This window comes from Mandrillus leucophaeus, unplaced genomic scaffold, assembly GCF_000951045.1.
Source record: "Mandrillus leucophaeus isolate KB7577 unplaced genomic scaffold, Mleu.le_1.0 Scaffold233, whole genome shotgun sequence".
In the NCBI taxonomy this organism is placed as follows: domain Eukaryota; kingdom Metazoa; phylum Chordata; class Mammalia; order Primates; family Cercopithecidae; genus Mandrillus; species Mandrillus leucophaeus.
Genome location: NW_012102399.1, coordinates 4,384,546 through 4,409,376, shown reverse-complemented (window position 1 = coordinate 4,409,376; position 24,831 = coordinate 4,384,546). Strand labels below are relative to the sequence as shown.

Sequence of the window (24,831 nt, the reverse complement as noted above, 5' to 3'; positions counted from 1 at the left end):
ATTTATATTATCATTATTATTATTTTTGAGACAGAGTCTCGCACTGTCGCCCAGGCTGGAGTGCAGTGGCGCCATCTCGATTCACTGCAAGCTCCGCCTCCCGGGTTCACGCCATTCTCCTGCCTCAGCCTCCGGAGTAGCTGGGACTACAGGCGCCCGCCACCACGCCCGGCTACTTTTTTGTATTTTTAGTAGAGACAGGGTTTCACCATGTTAGCCAGGATGGTCTCGATCTCCTGACCTTGTGATCCGCCCACCTCGGTCTCCCAAAGTGCTGGGATTACAGGCTTGAGCCACCGCGCCTGGCCGATTTATATTATTTAATGAACATTTAGCAGAGCCAGCCTGCCACATAATACTACCTTATTTCTGGGGGAAAAAAGGTAAACATTATTGCTATGCTGTAGTCACCTATAATTCCTCCAGGCAATTATCTGTTATATGTCAGAGACCAGTGAAAAAAGTAATAAAGGCAAAGGCAAGGGAACTCTGAACATAGTATGGCCCATGCCTAGCACACTGCCTGGCATTTAGGAGACATTTGGTGTTTGCTGAATGAATGGCCATAGAACATATGTACACAGTACAGTCTACATGTGTGTATACACTGTGGCCTGCATTGATTCCATAGGTAAATAAATGGGACTACACATTTAGTAGGGTATGCATGTTTACTTTTTTTTTGCTAGAAAATTTTGTGAGTCAAAACTTTTATCCTGGTTCTGAAGTCCAAATCTAACTCTCCCTTGGGGTGACATAAAAACTCAACTATCTTTCCTGCTTTCATCATTAAGCACTTCATTTATTCATCAAGTATTTGTGTAACTGGCACGATGATAGGCACGGCGCTGACATAAAAAGAAAATCATAAAGACAAACACATAGACTAATAATTATAGTTCTTATTTTGTAAACAAGGGAATTGCTATTTGGGGGGATTAGGAAACTTGCCCAAGGCAACCCAGCAAGTGAGTATATAAACCAAGTGTCAAAGCTGTACCCATATGTTTCTCTACTACCCCATGGGACATAAACACTGAGCAGCTAAGGGAATGGGAGGGTTAATTTTATGTGTTAACTTGGCTGTGCTGTGGTGCCCAGTTGCTTGGTCCAACACTAGTTTAGATGTTCCTGTGAAGATATTTTGCAGATGTGATGAACATATATAATCAGCTAATCAAATAAAGCAGATTACCCTCCATAATGTGGGTGGACCTTATCCAATCAGTGGAAGACCTCAGGAGCAAAAACTGAGGATTCCCAGAGAAGAAAGAATTCTGCCTTAAGACTATAACACAGAAATCATGCCTGAGTTCCATCCTACTAGCCTACCTTCAACTCAAGACTGCTGCATTAACTCTGCCTGTTTCCAGCCCACTTACCTGCACTATAGATTTTGGACTTGCCAGCCCTCACAATCATGTGCAACAATTATTTAAAATAAATCAATCTCTCCCCCGACCTACTCTCTCAATACATATATGTCCTGTTAGTTGTTACTCTGGAGAACCCTGACTGACACAGGGTGTCATGGCTAAATATGGAGGTTGAGAGGGCATCAAAATGTGGCCAGTAGTGCAATACTTGGAAGTGGATAGGAATCAAATGGACCCAAGATACCAGGGATAAAGCCTTGGGCACAACAGCATTTAAGGGGCCAGCAGAAGACAAAGAGCCAAAGGAAGAGATAAGTCAGTCATGGCAAAAGAAGGCTTCATAAAGGAGGGAGGCAATCCTGCAGAAAGGGCAAGTAGGAAGTCTGAGTATAGGCCTTTGTATTTGGCAATCAGTAGGACGAGGGTGACTGTGGCCGGGGCAGTTGCAACGGTGACTGGGATGATAACCATCCTGTATTCACTGTATTGTCTACCAGTGAATAAGAGGTGAGAAACTAGAAAAAGGTTGGCAATTGAGGAAAGGAAGAAAATAATAGCTCAAAAAGGACAAAATGGTGGAGATGGAAGACTTTGTTAGAATTAGGGAGACATTTGTAAGTTGAGGGAAAGGTGTCATTGGAGAAGAAGATAAAGATAGATAGCAGCTACTGAGAAAACAAGTCACAGAAGATATCCTTGCATATGGGCTCTAGACTATGGGAGTATGGAATAACTGTAATCAGAAGTGAAATACCTCTGTCAAAGACAAGCAGTGATAGTCAAGAGACTGGCACTCTCATGGATTGAGCTGAAGCTGGGGCTCCATGCCTTTATTTTATTTATCTTATACTTTTTCAGGGAATTAAGAGGTGAGGCCATCACTGAGAGTTCTTATTAAATAACATATATGTGTCTAGTACCATATGGGATTCAAAAAAGCATAAGACCCATTCTTTGCCAGTCTATCTGTCAAGCTATTATGGTCCAGTATATATTTAGTCACTAAACAAGCAAAAAGTTTGAACTATTCCTACATAGCAGTCTCTCAGAAGCAATGGAGCATTGGTTCCAGGAACCCACATGGACACCCAAATCCACAGATGCTCAAGTCCTTTATATAAAATGGCATAGTATTTGCATATGATCTATGCACATCTTCCGTATACTTTAAATTACCTCTAGATTACTTATAATACCGAATACAATGCCTACATACCACTTCATTGGTGTGGATTCAACACACTACTTGGCACGTGGCAAATTCAAGTTTTGCTTTTTGAAACTTTGTGAATTTTTTTTCCAATTTTTTTTGATCACTGGTTATTTGAATCCACAGATGTTGAGGGCTCACTGTAGTTAAATTATCCCTAGTATTGAGTTACACAGTATTTTGTGGGAAACCTCTAACAAAATACGCTTGTTTCTGCCAGTGATTAGTTAAAAAAATATTGTTGGCCCTGTTTTTCATCACTTGTACACTTAAAAAAAATAGAAGCTTGAAAATGTGATTTCTGCTAGTTATATTTTCAATTATAAAAATAACCATATGCTCTTAGTGGCAATAAGAAGAGACCAGTGTTATATGACTGTGATAAAATTACACAGTATATTTTAATCTTACTCTGTTCAAATGTCTAGAAAACTGAACTTGAGACTAATTATATGATCAATGTCTCCTGTTTTATTATTTTACCTCTGAATATTACAGTGATTATACAAATAATAAGTAATGATATTTTTCCCTTAAAATATAAAGAAATTTGCACAATTTTCTCACATTCTGCTAAACAAGGAGATGAGTGGTTAGAGGCTAAAATCTTTAAGTTCTCCAATGATGCATTAACTAAACCAAAAAGACAACTTTACTCATTTCAAAATGTTTTATTATAACAGCAGTCTTCGAAGGCAAACACAAAAGATTCTACTATGCTTAGATTTTAAAACATAAATAACCAATTTAATGCATCACTAATGATGTACAATAGATGTCTTCTGCAGTACCAATTCAAATAAGAGACTGATGTAATCTGCCAGATACTTCAAAGTAACTAATTTGGTAATAAGAAAATACTTCTTTTGTGCAAACTTTCCTACTAAAAAAAAAAAAAAACTGCAGAAACCCTCCCAGTTGAATATTTACTAAATAAAGTACTGAACCCTCATTAAAATGTGATTTAATAAGAAAAAGAGAACTATGTACTTTAGGCCTTCAAAATTTATCTTGAGTAACATTAGGCTTTTAGATGGAAATACATCTCTAGACAAAGAAAACAGATATTAATGGCAAATTATGATCTATTTTAGAATTGTGTATTTATATACAACATCTTAAAATTTTAAATATTACATTTGTTGCTATTATGTTATACACCCTATATACACACACTCCAGATGCCTTATCTATGAAAGTATACTAGTACATTTCATTTCTCTATAAATCTTCCCCAGTATGTGTAAGTAAAACATTTCCCAGACTCTAAACCTCTAAAGGTAAAAGCTTAGGTCAGAGTTTCCTGAGCATATTCTACTATGATGTTAACATGTTTTTCTGGGGAAAGAATCTTAGATTTCTCTTTGCCTTTGTTCTCCTTTACCAATCAGAGAATTCACAATTTTGGCCTTAATGGGGGGGAAAAAAAGTATAAAATTCAACAAGTATTTCCAAAAGCAAGTTTAATACAATAATTATTCCTTGGCCAAGATATTTGTCAATTGCCGTTTTGGCTCACAAATTCAACCAAAATATAAATGTAAATGAAGATGTTTTCAATTATCTATTGCTTCTTCTCCAGGAGCAGCTAATCCTGAGAAAGTACCTATTATTCCAGAGAGGAAAAAGAAAGCAGGAGTTTCCATTTCTGTTGGCCACTTAGGGGTAGGAGTGTGTGCAGAAGTAGGACACAGGAGATGCTTCTTAGGGCTCCTTCTGCTGATATTCAAAAAACCCAGAATCCAAATTACCTAATTTGTGGAAAACATTTTCTTAAAATTGGATTTTTTTATGGCTAATAATTGGGCAGAATTAGCACCCAAGAAGTTACAGTAGGATTGTCCTTTATTACATTGTATTTTAGGAGGTATGTTCCCAATTAAATAAAAAATTATTGATTTGAACCATTTATAATGTTATCAATACAGCAATATTATACCTATTCTAAAGAATTGCAGAAGCACCAGAAAAAAATTCCTCAAATGAATTTGTTAACTTATTTCTTACTTCATATAACTGTTGTACGTGTCCTATACCAGTGCATTAGCCATAATGCTTGCAAATTTTCTTGACTTCCCCTGACCCACTGGATAGAATTCAAATTCGTCATCCTAGTGTCCAAGATGCTTCACTATCTGACTTACATTCTAACCCTTGTTCCCACTAATATCCAAAGATCAACCCTATACCTCAACCAAAAGGTCTGTCAAATAAATGACCTTGTGCCTCCCCACTCAGTGTCTGGGCCCATACTAGCTCTAGCTAGTAAAAGGCCCGAATGCCTTTTACTAAATGCCTTTTTTCTCTGTTGCCTAGAGGGAGCCCTAGTTCATCCTTCAAAGGTCACCTTCTGCATAAAATTCTCTTTGTGGAAATCACTCCTGCCCCATCTCTAAAATTCCTTAAGCATTTTGCTTACATATCTCATAGGCCAGTTAGGTGGTGGTGGTGGTGGTGTTTATATTACAGATTTTCTTCTAATTACAATGATTTTTAGGGACAGCATCCATTTTTTTATACACACTTTAAAATCCACATGGGCACATATTGTTACACTGGCTTACATGAGGCAGACATTCAATAAAGGTTTATTGAATGATTAACTTTTATGTTATCATAATTTTGTATATTGGATTTATTCTTATGTGAACAATCACTGTAGAAACCAGTGGAAAAAACTGTTTATGCCTGCAATCTCTTCTCAAAAGCAAACAATAGAAATGATTAATCTCTTAAGTTACAAATTTGATTGGAGGTAAGAATAGAGATCAGCCTCATTCATAAAATGAGACAGTAGAAGTCCATAACAAGACTGATGTTGGGAGCTAAGCAAAAGGTCTGAATGACAGGTTCCCTCATAGCTGTGGAAAAGACACGCTGCATAGCACAGTGTACATGGGAGACACCATTTGGCATAAAACACAAATGAATACATAGTACATCAAAGTGCTTTATAATGAAGGTATGCTGAACATATTTTTTACTACCCTATTGAAGTGGTCAAATTTTAAAGCCTCAAAATCAATGAGGTTTAAAGTAATAGCAGAGCTCATTTCCTGGGATGATACGTGATTCTCTGTTGGGAGTTCTATCATCTACATACATTGAGAAGCCTGGAATGGAAGAATTAATAAAATAGGGTTTCTTTTCATGGAATTGACCTAAACAGTGAATTACTATTTGAAAATTACTTATCTAAAACAAGAACTAAAGAGTCAAATGCCTTGACTCTTGTTTAAAATCCAACAGTACTTTTGTTTTGTTTTGTTTTGGGCACATAGGGATACTAAATAAATGTTTGTTGATTTTATTGAATGGATAAATGAATGACTAGCTGCTTTTTACAATTAGAATATTAATCGCATCTCGGCCTTTTGGTTAAGACCAACTGTAAAATTAGAATATTACATAATTAAACAAGCGATGCAATGTTAATATCTGAGCATGTACTTCAGGGGAAGAAAGTGAAAATTTGTCTCTTGGCTGAGATTGAGAAATGTTCCCCTAAATTTCATACTGTTTCTGGCTTTGTAGGACACCACCTCCAGGGAAACTATTTCTCTTTGACAGTCCCAGAGGCCTGACCAACCTTAGGGAGGGAGTCAGTTTCTATTAGAATGAAAGAAATAGTCTGCTGCCCATCAAAGATATCTGGAGACAAAAGGACAAAGTAAAATACATATAAAAAGAAAGAAGAGGGAAATTGCTACTGATGTCAATATTAAAATGAAAGTGGATCATTATTTGGTGACCTTAATAAAGAAAACCTTTGAATAGCACACTTTGAAAAGGCTATTTTGTCTCAGGTCTTTTTTACGCATATCCCAAGACCCATATAGTCAGTAGGACCTCCAGAAACTTTTCGTGTTCATGAAAGCCCAGAGGGTGAAGCAACCTACAGTGATATTAGCTTAAAAATGACTTCTAATAGCTTCCTACTAGCTGCTACCAGATACAATAGCTTACTCAAAATGGAACTGATAATTTGGCACCGGGTTCTTCAATACTTGGCATTTCCCAAGGACTCCTGAGACAAAATTATCGATGACCAGTCATTTTTTCTGAAGTGTTTCATGTGAAAGAAATACTAAGTTGTCACAAAATATTCATATTGCTATCAAAAATCAACACAAGTTGTAGATTGATTTTTCCTTCCTTTATTTTATAGACTTTAGGGACTATAGAGACTATACATTTCAAATGTATAGAGTATTTGAATATTTCAAAATGAGAGTTTTGGGGACACACCACTTAGGAAGCAGAGACAACACGGGGTGTGGGAGCCTGGCTGTTAGGTCTCTCTCCGGCAGCTTACTTTTGCCACCTAGTGGGGGAGGCAGTTTCAGAGTCAGGTTTTATGTTTTGTATAAATAAGGTTATCTCCTTTAAGACCTAATGATCAGCTTATTTGAAAAAAAGCAAAAACAAAACAAACTTGTTTTTCCTAGTGAGGATTTTATATAGATTTTTAAAATAATCTTAAATAATTTCTCCAAATTGGTTTATTCTATGGCTATTCTTGGTTTTCTTTCAAGCAGTTAGTATTCAAATTCAAGGTAAAAATAAAACCTTTGTGTACACATCTATAATTTGAAACTATTAAAAAAAAAAAGAAAGGCCTTTTCCTGGTTTCCAGTTATTTTCTATCCCGTGACTTTGTAGTATCTCACAAGATCTATCTTTTGGCTCATCGTTGTTCTTTCTGCTTAGGTGGGGACCAAATCTATATCTTTATCCCTAATTTCTCACTGTGGCTACAATCTTCAGTCTTCAGTTATCTACCGAATCATCTCTGGAAGACATTTAATATGGCAAAAACCGAAGTCATCATCCTCCAAAAGGATCAAAAAATGGGCTTTCCTTTTGAGCCAGTGTGGCAGGCTTAATCAGAGCTAGAGTGCAGCCCAGGGCTAAAAATGGCAAAAGAGATTTTTTTAAGCAAGTAAAAATTAATAAAACAGTTAAGCAAAGGCACAATCAGAAGTCAGGATCAGTTTACTGGGCTGGGCAGAGAAAACACAGTGATCAAGAGAGGGTGGAGCAATAATAGTGAACAGGAATTGAGGTCAGGAACATGGGACATTTGAGGCAGGTCACAAAGTTAAAGCTAAAAAAGTGGAAATGAGAAGAAAGAGAGGTTGGACAGAGCACCACAGCTCAAGTTCTGAGGCTTGAGTCCAAGAGGACCCCCTGAGACATGGAAGGTTTGGGCCTAAAACTGCATGGTGACATGTTTTTCCACTCTTTCTTCAAATTATAAAAGCCCCTAGTTCCTATGGAGAGTCTGCTGAATTTCTTGAAGTTTCTGACCCAAATAAATTATTGCTTATGAAAATTTCCATGATCATGAATGACCTTATAATGGAAGCTTAGAAAGCTACTTCTTAACTGCTTTATTACGGTGTAACTGACATACCATAAGGTTCTTCTAATACGGTTTGTATGTCTCTCCCCTCCAAATCTCATGTTGGAATGTAATCCCCAGTGTTGGAAGTGAGGCCTGGCAGGAGGTAACTAGATCATGGGAGCAGATACCTCATGAATGGTGTAGCACCATCCCCCTGGTGGTAAGTGAGTTCTCACTCATCATATGAGATCTGGTTGTTTAAAAGTATCTGGCACCTCCTCCCTCTCTCTCGTTCCCATGCCCGCCATGTGACACGCCTGCTCCCACTTAGCCTTCCACCAGAATTGTAACCTTTCTAAGGCCTCATCAGAAGCCAAGCAGATGTTGGTGCCACCCTTGCTGTACAGCCTGCAGAACTATGAGCCAATGAAACCTCTTTTCTTTATAAATTACTCAGCCTCAGATATTTCTTTATAGCAATGCAAGAATGGGCTAACACATGTTCCATTGTGAGTAGTTTTAGTAAATTTAGAAACTTTTGCAAATGTCACCATAATCTAGTCTGAGAACATTTCCATCACCAGAAAAGTTCCCCTGTGCACGTCTGCAGTGAGCCCTTGCTCCTATTCCTAGTCCAAGGCAGCCACTGATCTGCTTTCTGTTTCTGAAGACACAGGCTTGCCTCAGAGACTTTACAGGTGAGGTTCCAGACCACTGCAATAGAGTGAATATTGCACAAAGCAAATCACACAACTTTTTTTGTTTCCCAGTGCATATAAAAGTTATGTTTACCTAGACTGCAGTCTATTAAGTGTGCAATAGCATTATCTCTAAAAAAAGTACATACTTTAATTTTAAAAAGTTTATTGGAAAAAAATGCTAACAATCATCTGAGGCTTCAGAGTTGTAATCTCTTCACTGGTGGAGGGTCTTGTATCAGTGTGGATGGCTGCTGACTGATCAGGGTAGTGGTTGCTGAAGACTGGGGTGGCTATGGTTAAGTTCTTAAAATAAGACAACCATAAAATTTGCTGCATGGACTAACTCTTCCTTTCACAAAAAATTTCTCTATAGTACGCAATGCTGTTTGATAACATTTTATCCACAGTAGAAATGTCTTTAAAAATCAGAATCTATCCTCTCAAACCCTGCTGCTGTTGTATAAACTAAGTTTGTGTACTATTCTAAATCCTTTTTGTCATTTCAACACATTCATGGTATCTTCACCAGGAGTAGATTCCGTATGAAGAAACTACTTGAAGAAACTACTTGCTTTGCTTATCCATAAGAAGTTCAAGTTTCATGAGATTGCAGTAATTCAGTGCTATCTTCAGGTTCCATTTTTAATTCTGCTTCTCTTACTATTTCTACCACATCAGTAGTTACTTCCCCCACTGAAGTCTTGAGCCCCCTCAGTCACCCATGGGGGTTGGAATTAACTTCTTCCAAATCCCTGCTAATGTTGATATGTTGACCTCCTCCCATGAACCACAAATGTATCTTAATGGCATACAGAATGGTGCATCCTTTCCAGAAGGCTTCCAATTTACTTTGTGTAGATCCATCAGAGGAATCACTATCTATGGAAGCCATAGTGTTACAAAATGCTTTTTTTTTTTTTTTTTTGACACAGAGTCTTGCTGTGTCACCCAGGCTGGAGTGCAGTGGTGCGATCTCAGCTCACTGCAAGCTCCGCCTCCCGGGTTCACGCCATTCTCCTGCCTCAGCCTCCCGAGTTGCTGGGACTACAGGCACCTGCCACCATGCCCAGCTAATTTTTTTTATTTTTAGTAGAGATGGGGTTTCACTGTGTTAGCCAGGATGGTCTTGATCTCCTGAGCTCGTGATCTGCCCACCACGGCCTCCCAAAGTGCCGGGATTACAGGCGTGAGCCACCACGCCTGGCCACAAAATGCATTTCTTAAGTAATAAGACTTGAAAGTCAAAATTACTCCTTTACCCATGGGCTGCAGAATGAATGCTGTATTAGCAGACATGAAAACAACATTCATCTCCTTGTACATCTCCATCATGGCTCTTGCATGACCAGGTATACTGTCAATGAGCAGACATCTTTTGAAAGAAGCCCTTTTTTCTGAGCGTATGGTCTCAACAGTGGGCTTAAAATACCCAGCAAACCGTGCTGTAAACAGATGAGCTGTCATTCAGGCTTTGCTGTGCTATTTCTCGAGCATAGGCAGGGCAGATTTAGCTTAATTCTTAAAGGCCCTAGGATTTTCAGGATGGGCAATGAGCACTGGTTTCAACTTGAAGTTATCAGGTGCATTCACCCCTAACGAGAGTCAGCCTGTCCTCTGAAGCTTTGAATTCAAGCATTGACTTCTCCTTTCTAGCTATGAAAATCCCAGATGGCATCTTCTTCCAATAGAAGGTTGTTTTGCCTCCACTGAAAACCTGTATAGTGTAACTACCTTCTTCAATGATCTTAGCTAGATCTTCTAGATAACTTGCTGCAGCTTCTACCTCAGCATTTGCTGCTTCACCTTACACTTTTATGTTATGGAGATTTCTTCTTTTCTTAAACCTCATGAACCAATTTCTGCTAGCTTCTTTCTTCTCTTCTGCAGATTTTTTGACTCCCTCAGTCTTCATGGAATTGAAGAGAGTTTGGGTTTTGCTCTGGATTAGGCTTTGGCTTAAGAGAATGCTGTGGCTGGTTTGATCTTCTGTCCAGACCACTTGAACTTTCTCCACATCAGCCATAAGGCTGTTTTGCTTTCTTATCATTTGTGTATTCACTGGAGTAGCACTTTTAATTTCCTTCAAGAGCTTTTCTTCTGCATCCACAACTTGGCTAACTATTTGGTGCAAGAGGCCTAGCTTTTGGCCTCTCTCAGCTTATGACATGCCTTCCTCACTAAGCTTAATCATTTCTAGCTGTTGATTTAAAGCAAGCAATATGAAACTCTTTCAGTTGAACACTTATAGGCTGTTGTAGGGTTATTAATTGGTCTCATTTCAATATTGTTGTGTCTCAGGGAATAGGGAGGCATGAGGAGAGGGAGAGAGATGGGGGAATGGGTGGTCAGTGGACCAGTGAGAACACATAAAATATTTATAAAGTTCACCATCTTATATGGGCATGATTCGTGGCACCCTAAAACAATTACAATAGTAACATCAAAGATCACTGATCACAGATCACCATAACAGATACAATACTCATTAAAAAGTTTGAAATAGTTCAAGAATTACCAAAACATGACACAGAGACATGAAGTGAGCACATCTTGTTGGAAAAATGGTGCCAATATACACTTGACACAGGGTTGTCACAAACCTTCAACTGGTAAACAATGCACTGCCTACAAAGTACAATAAAACGAGCTATGCTTGTAATTTACCTTTTCTGGAAATTTCATATATATGTAATCATACAATATGTGGTCTCATGTCTATGTTTCATATAGCATGTTTTTGAAGTTCATCCATGTTGTAATATAGATGTAGTTCAAAATAGTGCAGTAGTTCCTTTTCATTGCTGAATAATATTCCATTATATGGATAAATGACATTTCGGTTACCCACTAACCAGCTGGTGGACATTTGAATTGTTTCCAGTTTTTGACTACTATGAATAATGCTGCTACTATTATTTATATACAAGTCTTCCTGTAAACATATGTTTATTTTTCTTAGGTAGATACTTCGAGTGAAATTGCTGGATCATGTGGTAAATTTACGTTTAATTTTTTAAAGAAACTGCCAAACTATTTTCCAAAATGGCTGTACATTCCTATCAGCAACCTATAAGCTTCCTATATAAAGTTTCTCTGTATCATCACCAACATTTATTATAGTCTCTTTGAGTACAGTCATCTTAGTGGGGTATGAAATGGTATGTTATTGTGATTTCACTTTGCATTTCCCTGATGGCTAATGACATTCAGCATCTTCTCAGGTGCTTATTAGCCAACTGTATATTTTCTTTGGGTGAACTGTCTATTTATATCATCTATTCATTTTAATTGGGTTGTCTTCTAATTATTGAGATATAGGAGCTCTTTATATAAACGAAATACAATTCATTAATCAAATATATAATTTGTAAATACTTTCCTCTAATCTGTGGTGTTTATTTTTAAATATTTTATTTAAAATTTTTAAAAGCAGAGGGTCAGAAAACACCAGTGGCTGCCAGGGGTGGCGAAGAGAGTAACTGCGAGGGGGTAGAGGGAAATATTTTGGGTGATGCAACTGTTTTATGTATTGATTATATAACTATGCATTTGTCAAAATTCACAGACTGGATATTAAAAAGGGTGATTACTGGGTGTAAATCATAACTTTTGTTTTTTAAGAGAAAGATACTAAAAAGAAAGGAGCCAAACATTTTCCTTATGTGAAAAAAAAAATAGGGTTTATGGTTTTCTCTGGTAGATAGTAAAAACAATTACTGGGGAATTAAAGAACAGTAAGATGAGAGATATCTTCAATATACAACAGGTAAAAAAAATTAAGAACAATATGCTGATGCAGAGGAAATTTCTTTTTTGTATTTGAGTTGATAATTTGACTTGGAATTTTTCTCTTGGAATAAAACTGTTAGAAATGCTTATTTTTAAAATTTTCACAAAATTCTCAGGTAGTAAGCAAAGCATTAGAACAATAGAGGGCTCTACAACTAGTTCTATACAGCATTTTGGTGTAAAAATATGCGTAAGTCTTTAATAGGAAAGTAGATTTCTTTTTCTTTTTCTTTCTTTTTTATTTTTTTGAGACAGAGTTTCACTCTTGTTGCCCAGACTGGAGAGCAATGGCATGATCTCGGCTCATGGCAACCTCCGCCTCCCAAGTTCAAGCGATTCTCCTGCCACAGCCTCCTGAATAGCTGGGATTACAGGCATGCACCACCACGCCCGGCTAATTTTGTATTTTTTAAAATAGAGATGGGGTTTCTCCAGGTTGGCCAGGCTGGTCTCGAACTCCCAGCCTCAGGTGATCCGCCCACCTCAGCCTCCCAAAGTGCTGGGATTATAGCTGTAAGCCACCACGCCTAGCTGGAAAGTATATTTCCTTACAGTAAAAAAATAATAATAACTGGACAAATAGTCAAATTTGTACAAATAGTACAATTTAAATGTAACACACTACCTATAAACTATGTATTTAGCTAAAACTAAATATAGTTGTTTACAAGAACTAATTTCAAAATATACATATATGGATGTATGGATGTATTAGTCCGTTCTCACACTGCTAATAAAGACACACCCGAGACTGGGTAATTTATAAAGGAAACAGGTTTAACTGGCTCACAGTTCAGCATGATTGGGGAGGCCCCAGGAAACTTACAACCATGGCGGAAGGGGAAGCAAACATATGCTTCTTCACATAGCAGCACCAAGGAGAAGAATGAGTGCCCAGTGAAGGGGGAAGCCCCTAATAAATCCATTTAGATCTCCTGAGAACTCACTCACATCATGAGAACAGGATGGGGGAAACTGTCCCCATGATTCAGTTACCTCCACCTGGTCCCTCCCACAACATGTGGGGATTATAGGAACTACAATTAACGATGAGGTTTTGGTGCCAAGCCATATCAATGGATTTACACAATTGATATTTAGAAGCTCTTCAAATCTATTTGTAAATTTAAGAGTAAATTAGAATCATCCCTGCCTTGCAGTTTGGAGCTGCAGCAGGTCAACTGGCAGTGCCTGCCTAGGTGGGCAACGTTCTTGGTGACCACTGAATGTAGTGTGGGCTCATCAAAGAGAGGCTGCTCTCTGGGTTCCTTCCTCTTTGGCTACTTATGGTGTCGGTGCATGAGATACTCTATCTCATCTTTGAAGGGAAACAACCTACTGGACATCTGAAGAAGTGAGGAGACTAAATATGCAGTGTTGTGCTTACTTCTAAGCAGTGGAGCTAATCCAGAAGTGTCCACACCAGGGTGATAAAGCACTTCTCTTTTGGTTTAGTGTTCACCCTCATCATCATCACTTTCACCGTCATAGTCATTCTACCCCTCCTCCTCATCTTCATCTTCCCTCTTTTCCTCTTTAAGAACTTTCAGGTATTTACTAGTGAAAACCTTCTTTGGCAATAATATACCTTCAAGAAACTGAAAAATTTCTGATTCCTCTGCTGTATTTGCTAATTTACTGTTAGTGCTTTCTTTTTTCCACTGCCATGACTGTAGGAATAGGTGGTTAGAGACTTAACAAAGAATTGTGTGGCCTTGACCAGGAGCACCTCCAGGTTGATGCACAACACTGTGGGGGAGCTCTTCATGATGACCGGATGTGGGACAGAGACAGCAAGAGGAACTGCTGCTCCCTGCACTTGTCTTTGTCCACAACCACGTCCCCCACTTTTCCGACCCTCCCATGTGGGTGGCAGCTGGTGCCCCACCATGAGATGGCTCTCAATTTTCATATTCTTAATAATGTTGTTAATGTACAAAAGTTTTAAATTTTGGTAAAGTCCGATTTAGCAATTTCTTCTTTTATGGATCATGATTTTGGTGTCGTATCTAAGAACTCTTCACCTAACCCAAGATCATGAACATTTCTCCTGTGGTTCTTTGAGAAGTTTTACAGTTCTGGGTTTTACATTTAAGTTTATTACCTATTTTGAGTTAATTTTTGCACATGGTATGAGGTAAGGCTCCAAATTCATCTTTTTCATATGAATATTTTATTTTCCCAGTACCCTCTGTTGAAAATATTATTCTTTCCTGATTAAATTTCCTTGGCACTTTTATTGAAAATTGATCAAAAAAATATAAAAGTTCATTTCTGGACTCTCAATTCTGTTTCATTGATCTACATGTCTATCCTTAATGCCGCTAAGTAGAGTACTGTAGTTTCACAGTAAAACTTAAAATTCAGTAGTGTAAATATTTCAATTGTGTTCTTCCTTTTCAAAACTGTTTTAGCGATTCTGGTCTCTTTGCATTTCCATATACACTTTAGGATCAGCTTGTCAATTTCTATCCCCAAAAGCCTGCTGGGATTTTGATAGGGATTGTATTAAATCTATAGGTCAATTTAAGAGAAAGTGCCAACTTAACACTAAGGGTTCATCTAATCCATGAACATTGAATACCTCTCATTTGTTTTAGATCTTTAATTTCTTTTAGCAATGTTTTATAGTTTTCCATGTGCAAGTCTTGCACCTCTGTGTTTAAACTGATTCTTAAGCATTTTATTTTTTTTGATGCTATTGTGAATGAAATGGTCTTAATTTCATTTTTGGATTTTTTCCCCAGTATATACAAATACAACAAATTTTTGTATATTCATCTGTAAATTATATCCTGTCTGTAACTGAACTTGTTTATTAGTTCTAATAGAGTGTGTGTGTGGGGGGGGTGGGTATTTCTCGGATTTTCTACATACAGGATCATATCATCTGGAAATAAAGAACATTTTGCTTCTTCCTTCCAAAACTACCTGCTGATGTAGCCTGAAGTCCATGGGTGTGAGTTCTTCTGCCATCTTGAATCTGTTATTGAGTTACTCTAGTGATAATTTTTCATTTCGGTTACTGTACTTTTCAACTCCAGAATTTCCATTTGACTTTTTAAATAATTTATCCTGAGATTACTTGTTGAGCCATTGTTGTTATACTTTCCTTTAATCCTGGTTTTCTTTAATTCCTCGAATATATTTTAGCTGCTTTGAAGTATCTGTCTGCATAGTACATCTGAGCCCACTCAGAAACACTCAGTTTCCACTTCCACTAATTGCTTTTTCCCCCTAAGTATTGGCCACCCTTTTCTTTATTTAAATACCTTGTAATTTTTTAAGCTTGAATTTTAAGTACAATATTGTACTAACTCTGGATTTTTATGTTCTTCCCTCAGGATTGTTGTTCTTGCTGTGGTTTTATTAACTTGCCTAAACTAAATCTGTGGAATCCATCTCCTTCAGAGTGCATGGCTGTTTGTCTCTACTTAATTTTTTAAAACTTATTTTTGTTTTTATTTTTAAGCCTGATTTCTTAAAGGTCACTCCCATGTCTGCAGAGCTTAGTGGTCAGCCAGTAATTAGTCAGTGGTTATGCTCAAATACCCTAAGCTAGTAAAGCTTTTATCCTCTGCCCATGGGTCTGTGGTTGGGTTGGGGGAGCCCATTAAAAACTCAAGCAGTTTTCAAGTCTGCCCTGGCATTTACTTTTTGCCACGCATTTTTGCATCTTCTCTGCGTATGTGCAGATTTCACAGTCATCCAGGGTGTATAGGTAGCTTGAGTCCGCTCTGATATCTCCTGCTTGTGTTTGAAGTGTTTCAGTTAGTTTATCAAGGCTCCCTATCACTGTGCCATTTTCCCAAATCTCCCTGATAAATTTCTGGCTAGTCTGCTGATATACTGTTGGCCCCAACTAAGAATGTAACCTCAGGCTCACTGAGTAGCTAGCTAGCCTTTGTTTCTTACCAAGATGTCTACTGTTACTCATAATGTTGGTGGGCACAGGGCTTTCACGTTCCATTTCATATCAAGGAAGGCCACTCCATCAGTGAAGCTGACGGTTTTCATGGCCTTCTTTACCCTTGTAGAACTATTGTGCTGAGTCTGCAGATGGGGGATGGGAGCACCCCCAGGCAGAAACACCACAAAATCGTAATTAACTTACTTGGAGCACTATAATTTGTCTATGAATAAATGCTTCTCAATTTGTTGAGTGTCTTTTATCAATTTCCAGAGTCCTAAAGTTGCTGTTTTTGACAATTTTGTCTAGCTCTATTGTTGTTTTTTGGAAAGGGAATTTGTTCAGCTCTCACTCTGTTCTTTGGGTAGTCTACCTTTAGAACTATCAAGAGCTTTTTTTCACTCTTTCATACTCAGCTGGTCATCAAGGCCTGCTGATTTTTTCTCTGCAATGTCTCTTTGGGAGAGATGCTGCTTTCCTTGCCATTTTCAGAGTCACACCCATCAAGGTGATCAGTATCCATTCCTAAATTCCTATGATAGAAGCCTTCCTCCTCATCACACTCCGTTCTGCATCTGGCTGCTAGATTGATCTTACAGACACTGGCATAATCACATCCCTTGTTCCTGAATGAAGAATGGTTCTTTGTTGCAAAGAACATAAATTTCATACTGCTCAGCCTACCTTTCAAGAATGTATTCACCTGCCTTGATCTCATGTACAATCATTTATGTCTGGAGCTCCCACCAAGTTGAATTTTTCTATCCCCACATATTCTTTGTCAACTTCCATTTTTCTACCTTTTCTCATGCTGTTTCCCCTATGTGGAATGTCCTTATAATCTGCCTTTCAATTTTTGGTCCATTAACTCCTAAAAGAAGCTTAACCAGATTAATTCTTCTGTTTTTGATCATGCCTATACTCCATAGCTCTTCAGTGTGTATATGTAGATTCAATATGTAGATTTTAAAAACATTTCTGGCACAAAATTATATTGGTTTGCAATTGGTCCTCAATTGTTTTCTGTATATGTTTTATTTCTTCTCTTTTTTTTTCCTTTTTAAGGATTTATTTTTAAGGACAGTTTTAGATTCACAGCAAAATTGAGTACAAGTTACAGAGACTTCTCATATAACCCTTGTCTCCAACTTTTAATTATATTCAATTTAGGACTTTCTTTATTTACAAAATAGAAGATACTTCTTAGCCTCTAGTACAGTGGTGGACATGGAGCTGGTGGTTAAAACATGACTGTTGAATGAATAAAATGTTTCTTGATCTTCAATGAAAATTCTAAAAAATCTTTGAAAATGAACAATTTTGGATTTTTTTTTCCTGAAGACCTTAACCCTTATATATACTTCTGAAAGCAGCAGTAGTATTAAAAATATTTAATAGTGTGCCATGAAAACTGAAAATAAAACTGGACAAGAAAACAGAGTTCTGAAAACTGCTAGGCCAAATAACAACCTATTAGTTCCTAGACCATGGGGAAGTCCCAGAGGTCCTGGACATGAGGCCATGATGGCAGAGAGTGAAGAATGAGATACTAGCTATTTGCCATGTGGAATGGAAGTATTTAAACATTTTAACAATTGGCACAGCAGTATCAGGGGACAGCCTGAATGGCAGTTCTACCAGCAAGTAGACTGATACTCCCTGGATTTCATAATGGCTATAGAATATCTATAAAGTGGAATTCTGTCAACCTTCAGCAGTTTTGGATTTGGAGAGAAATATGAGAATAAGTCTCTGAAATGTAAAGTGCAGACAAGAACAGTCAGAAGCCAGAGTCAAGGATCAGTTAAACAGTACAAGATCATAGAGTACAAAAGTACCATAGGCAAGACAAACCAATAGTGGAGACCCTAGGTAAGTAACCAGAAGACAAGAGTTCAAATTAAGTAGGTGGAACAAGTCAAACCGATAGTAAGGAAATTATAGGTGAGAATCCCAGCAAACAGTTGTCTAGGAAGCAGAAATGCATGGATAAGGAGACTCTGACCTCAAGGCAACCTTCTCCCTGTGCTGAAAAAATTTCTCTTTTTTTTTTTTTTTGAGATAGGGTCTCACTCTGTCGCCCAGGCTGGAGTGCAGTGGTGGCTCACTGCAACCTCCACCTTCCAGGTCTTCAGCATATCTGTCTTTTAGAGCAAGAAATTTAAGTGTGGGTCTAGATAGGGCAGACTTCTTTTTTTTTTGGAAACAGGGTCTCGCTCTGTCACCCAGGTTGGAGTGCAGTGATGTGATCATGACTCATTGAAGCCTCAAACTCCCAGGCTCAAAGGATCCTCCCACCTCAGCCTCCTGAGTAGCTGGGAATGTACACACACACCACCACGCCCAACTAATTTTTTTGGTGTTTTCTGTAGAGATGAGGTTTTGCCATGTTGCCCAGGTTAGTTGCGAACTACTGGGCTCAAGCAATCTGCCCGCCTTGGCCTCCCAAAGTGCTGGGGTTACAGGCACAAGCCACCACGCCTGACCTTGAGCAATGACTCTTCTTACCAAACAGTAGAAACCCTGACCTAGGTTTGCTGGTAGCATTATCACTGTTTCATCTGTGAAGGGTAACAGAAGACTTTTTTTTATCACTACTTTGCCCTTAAAATTTAATTTCACATATGTTAAATATTTGGAGGTTTAAAAATACCTTCAAACTTCTTCCATCAGAGGATGCAAAAGAGAAGCCAATTAACTAAAGCGTATTTAAAAAAATATGTAATCTAAAAAGGCATTCAGTGCCAACATAGAAACAAAGAGAGCAGGCCAAATAACTATTAGCAATGAAAGAATAATATTGAAAATTTTGAAAAATAACCAGTAACTGATTTGTCTAAAAAGGAATTTTGGACATGGGGAGAGGCATGACTTAAATGAAGGTGTATTGCTAAGGGAGAGAAGGTTACCGCTTTTCAGTTTTAAATAGTGTAATAAATCATACACAACACCATAATTTAAGTTTATGAGGAAGGTAATACTCTTTAGGTTGTAAAAGTGACCTCCAGTGGGCAATAATGCTCTCAAATCCGTGGCCTAGGGAACTATATTCCATTGATCGTCACTTTAAAAAAGTCTATATAGGCAACAGTTTTCCACTATAACTTTCACATCTATTTAGCCAATTATATACATATGGTATTTATTGGTTTAATAATGTATCTGGTTTGATTCATTAGTAGTGAACTGTTAACAGAAAGGTTTTTAGAATATTTCCCCAAAGATCTTCAAATCAACATCAAACATAGAGGTATACAGAATAGTAGGAATAGTAAATTCCTACCTCAATATTTTTAATTTAGAGGGGACACTAAGAATTAGAATACTGAATTTAAAATGAAGAAACTCGCAGGCATGATGGCTCATGCCTGTAATCTCATCACTTTGGGAGCTTGAGGTGGAAGGATCAATTGAGCGCAGGAGTTCAAGACCAGATTGGGTAACTAAGAAAAGAAAAGAGAAGGAAAAAAAAAAGAAAAGAAATGAGCTTACTAGGTGTGCTGGCGTGTGCCTGTAGTCCCAGCAACTCAGGAGGCTGAAGTGGCAGGATTGCTTGTGCTCAGGAGTTTGAGGTTGCAGTGAACTATGATTGTGCCACTTGCACTCCACTCTGGGCAACAGAGTGAGTTCTTGTCTCAATAAATAAATAAATAAATAAATAAATAAATAAATAAATAAATTAAATTAAAATGAAGGAACTACTGATAAGGAGCATATATGCAGGTCCAAAACTGAACAAAACTTACTAGAAAATCTAGAAAACACTTTGAGTTCTTGTCTCAATAAATAAATAAATAAATAAATAAATAAATAAATAAATAAATTAAATTAAAATGAAGGAACTACTGATAAGGAGCATATATGCAGGTCCAAAACTGAACAAAACTTACTAGAAAATCTAGAAAACACTTTGGGTTCTATTTATAATTTATCTCCTATGAGATCATGAACATAAAATTATCTCCAGAGATAACCTATTATGAAACACCAAGCTACAGATAAACTGAGGCACAGATTAAATAACCACATTTTTAGTCTTTTTTAGTGTGAAAAGTTAGGTTTTTTAAATTCTAAAATTTCACACTTTTTGCCGATTAAAGTAGCTGTTATTCATCATTTCAGGAAAAAAAAAAAGTGGAAGAAGGAAAGAAGTAAGTTCATGGGTTTTGACTCTAGTCCAAAATTATTTTATAGCTCAAATTAATAAGTCACTTGTGTGCACAATATCATTGGATATATGCAACCTCTCAGAAATGTGGTCATGCTGTTCTAAGCATATATGAAATTATAAATCAGTTATAAAATACACAATATTCAATCTTCCCACTAGCTTCCCCTATAACTCACTGTTGGTTCTGGAAACTGCTTATACATCTGAAATGAAAAAAGTGAAAGATCACTATGGAAATAGCAGAATATTCTTTATTATTTAAAAAAAAAGTTCAGCTCAGAAGTGTTTCTAAATGGAATTTCAGCAAGGAGAGAAAGGTAACCTTTGCCATAGGCAAACATTCTTTTAACGCTCTGATAAATACTGATGAAGACAGACTTATTTATTACTCCTTCAGAAAATAAAATTGGTTTCCACTGTTGAGTAAATAAATTCACAATTCACAGTCAAATCTAATTGTGCTATAAAATGGGCATTATTTCCAGAAAACTGGCTTCTTTCCAAAAGAGAATGGACTCTGAATAACCATGTTTAAGGCAATATTTGATACAAAATTCAGAAGGTGAATGCTTAAGGCTTCTTCCTTCTAATCCTAGGATTGAACTGGCAAACTTTTCCTGTAAAAAGAGACAGTAAATATTTTAGGACTTGCAGGCAATAAGGTCTCTGTCATAACTACTCATATCTGTCATCATAGTGTGAAAGTGGCCATAGGCAATACCAAAATAATGGTTGTGGTTGTGTCCCAGTAAAGCTGTATTTAGAGGCACTAAAATTCAGATTCCATATAATTTTCACATGTCACGAAATATTATTTTTCTTGTGATATTTTTCAGTCATTTCAAAATGTAAAAGCCATTCTTAGTTCAGGTCGTGGGCTGAATCTGACTCACAGGCCATAGTTTACTGACTCTTGTTTTCATCCAGAGTCTATCTATTTTTAGTCTATTATTTAGATAGAATAATATCTATCCTGTGGTGAGAAGCTCCTGGTGACTTTTCCTGCTGTAATTTTTTTTGAAGATATGATTAAATTCCTTAACTATAAAATACAATCTGTGCAAAAGGAAAATTGTGTATAATAAAGTTAAATGTTGGCAGAAGACATTTTAGTTCTAAAATCAAGGGACAAGTTTCAGAGGGAGGACACATTTTGAAATAAAAAAAAAAAAATCAACAAATACAAAAGCACTTTACCAAAGCAAACATTAAAGTTGATGTTCCTTTGTCATACACCTGTCTTAGCACTCTAATTCATAAAAAGTAAACAAAAATCAAGTTATATTTTGAATTTTGGCAGCTCCAGGACCTCCTGGAAGTTGCCAGCGGCAGTGATTAGACCCAATCTTTCCACACCCCACAGCACTCAGCGCTGCTGACGTACAGAGCAAGCAAAGCCGCTGAAGTTCAAAACCTGCACTGAATCTATTTCAAACAAAGAATGCCAGGACCCACTGCAGTGACCCCTAGGATGATGACATGGAATCTCTTATTATGCAATGTCACTTAAGTATATCTTTCATATTAATAAAAAACTTTGTCTTGGTAAATTCTTGCTCAAACCTATGATGTCTCTCTAGATTCTGAGGAATGCAGTCATGAATGACATTATTCAGTGAATAGTGACTTGTACACTACATTGCTAGAATAAGGAGGCTGCCCCTGGTACTTGAAGAAAGTAATTTAGGACACCATGAAAAATGTACTCATATGCATAATAGGTTAGAACAATGAAAAGTTATAAACAGAGAAAAGAACCAATGGAGATATATGATGGATTCCTAAGGCCAATTACATGTATTTAGAGTACGTGAATACACCAAAATCAAGCTCTGGGATTCTTTCACAAAAAAATGTCCTTATAGGGCCACCACTGGAAAAAGCTTACTAGGCCATACATTCTATTTCTCTCACTAATTTTAAATGAATTCTACCAAATCAAAGTCATTCTGATTTTCTTAGAAATTCAATTACTCCCATCCTATAAGCATATATCAAGTGCCTCTTAAGTGCAAGAGCAGAAACACTGAGAATACTGAGGTAAGTAAGACTCTGTCCTGGACCTCAGGGAGATGACTGCCCAGTGGGGTAGATCAACATGAAGAGATCTTGGGAGACAGTCTGATAAGCGTAACAATGGGATAATGTACAATGTACAGACACAGCACAAAGGAAGCATAGGTTTAACTCTCTCTTGGTTTTGGGAAGGCCTATTGACTGGAGTGACATCTTGGTTGAATCTAACAGAACAATTAAAATTCCCCTATGAGCAAGGAGAGAATGGGCCAGGCAGAGGGAACACACACGCAAAGGTACAGATAATAAGAGCATGAAATGTGGTAACTCAGGACTGCCAGAGCATAAAGCGTGGGTATAAGTTAAGTACAGGGTGAATGGTAAAAGATGAGATTGGAGACACAGGCAAAGAACCAAATCACAATCTCTTGAGATTTCATCCTGTAGACTTGCGCCTCCAACACCCATGTGGCTACCGAGCACCTGAAATGTAATAGTTTTAAATCAGATGTATTAGAAGTATAAAATACATACCAGATTTCAAGTATGAAAGAGTAGTATCTCAATAATCTTAAAAGTTGATTATATGTTGAGACGATATTTTAGATATATTGGGTTAAATAAAACGTATCATTACAATTAATTTAAACTGTTTCTTTTGACTTTTTAAAATGCGGCTACTAGAAGATTTAAAATTACATATGTGACACTTGATCCCTTTTGTAGTAGTCCTTGTGGTTGATTCCTCAACAACTACTTCACCCCAAGCATTTAAACCAGAAGTGGTTACTTCGCCTGCCAGCAACTGGTGTAGAAATGGGCACACGACCAACCCAACCGAGGCTTATAAATTGAGGGAAAGATAGCTGGAGGGGTTCCTGGTACAGATGTCTTTGCCCAGGACACAAGAAGATCAGCTCTCTCCTTCTGGATGTGGTTATACTGCACACAACACAGAGAACTCCTGTGGTCATCTTTCTGACTCAGAGGATGAAGTGGAGGATGGCAGAGCTAAGAAATAGGAATAACCTGAGAACTTGCTGACATCATTGAGCTGCTTTATCAACAAACCCTGGAGCTCACCCTTCCTTTGCACTTCCTGTTATGTGAGATAATGAGGTTCATTATTATTTAAGCCAGTATGAGTCAGGTTTTCTGTTACTTGTAGCCAAAAGCATCCTGGCTGATACACTCCATTAGACCATAATTACCTCAAGGGCAAGGGAGTACAGATACTATCACTTAAGACCATCTCGTACTGCAAAAGTTCTGTACATAGTCTACAATCAATATATTATTGTCGTGATAATACATGTTGGGGTAATATGTGGGAAGGCTTTCCCTTTCTTAGTTCTAAAATACCATTAGGCCTAAGACATTACAGCCTAATTACTCAGGCGAGGAGACTTTTAATTAATCAGAGAATAAACTACAAGCAGAACTTAATCAAAAATAGAATATCCATTAGATTTGTAAATTGTTACACTTCATAAATGTCCTTTCACCAAGAGGCCTGACTAGAATCCTTGTCAAAGCATACACATTCGAAACAATTCAGCTTAATTTTACTAATCTGTACATAAACCCTTAAAGGTGATTTAGCAAATATACAACTGCTAGAGTTTATACCTCATTATTCTGAGAATTAAGCAAAACAATGTATGGAGAGCCTAGCACAATATCTAGCATATGGTTCTTGCTTATTTTCCCTTGTAGAATTGGATTTTTATTCCAAATACAAATGGTTCCAAACTTACAATGATTCAACTTATGATTTTTTGACTTTAAAATGGTGATGCACATTCAGAAGGAACTGTATTTCCAATTTTGAACTTTTCCTGGGCTAGTAATATGCACACTGTACTCTCTTGAGATTCTGGGTGGCAGCAGCAAACTGCAGCTTCCAGTCAGCCCCTTGATAATGGCAAAAAACAGCTAATGAGGTGGGCTAGGCTAAACTATGATGTTCAGTAGGTTAGGTGCACTAAATGCATTTTCTACTTACAATATTTTCAATTTAGATGGGTTGAAGAGCATTTGTAATATATGAAATATGCAGTCATTTACTCTATGTGGTAATCTTGCTTTTATTGACTAAAAGTCAGATTACAGTAAATACTAATATACATATGTTAAAGTTCATTGACTAGTTAATGGTCAGTAAGGTGGTTGATTTACTAATTCATTCTTTCATTTATATAAAGCAAGTAAGTTCAAGATCTAACCTCAACGCAATAAGGTAGGCAGCAATAAAACTATCAACTAGAAATTAGAAGCTACAGTGTTTTTACTAAGCTACATCTACTTACCC

General features: G+C 37.3%; 1 protein-coding gene and 1 pseudogene across 1 annotated transcript in view; both read right to left on the bottom strand.

Moving 5' to 3' along the window:
- The window catches only part of STAU2 (staufen double-stranded RNA binding protein 2), a 341,604-nt gene that overhangs the window by 75,486 nt on the left and 241,287 nt on the right, over positions 1 to 24,831 (bottom strand). The window lies entirely within an intron of this gene.
- On the bottom strand, positions 13,875 to 23,772 carry LOC105541113 (annotated as a pseudogene).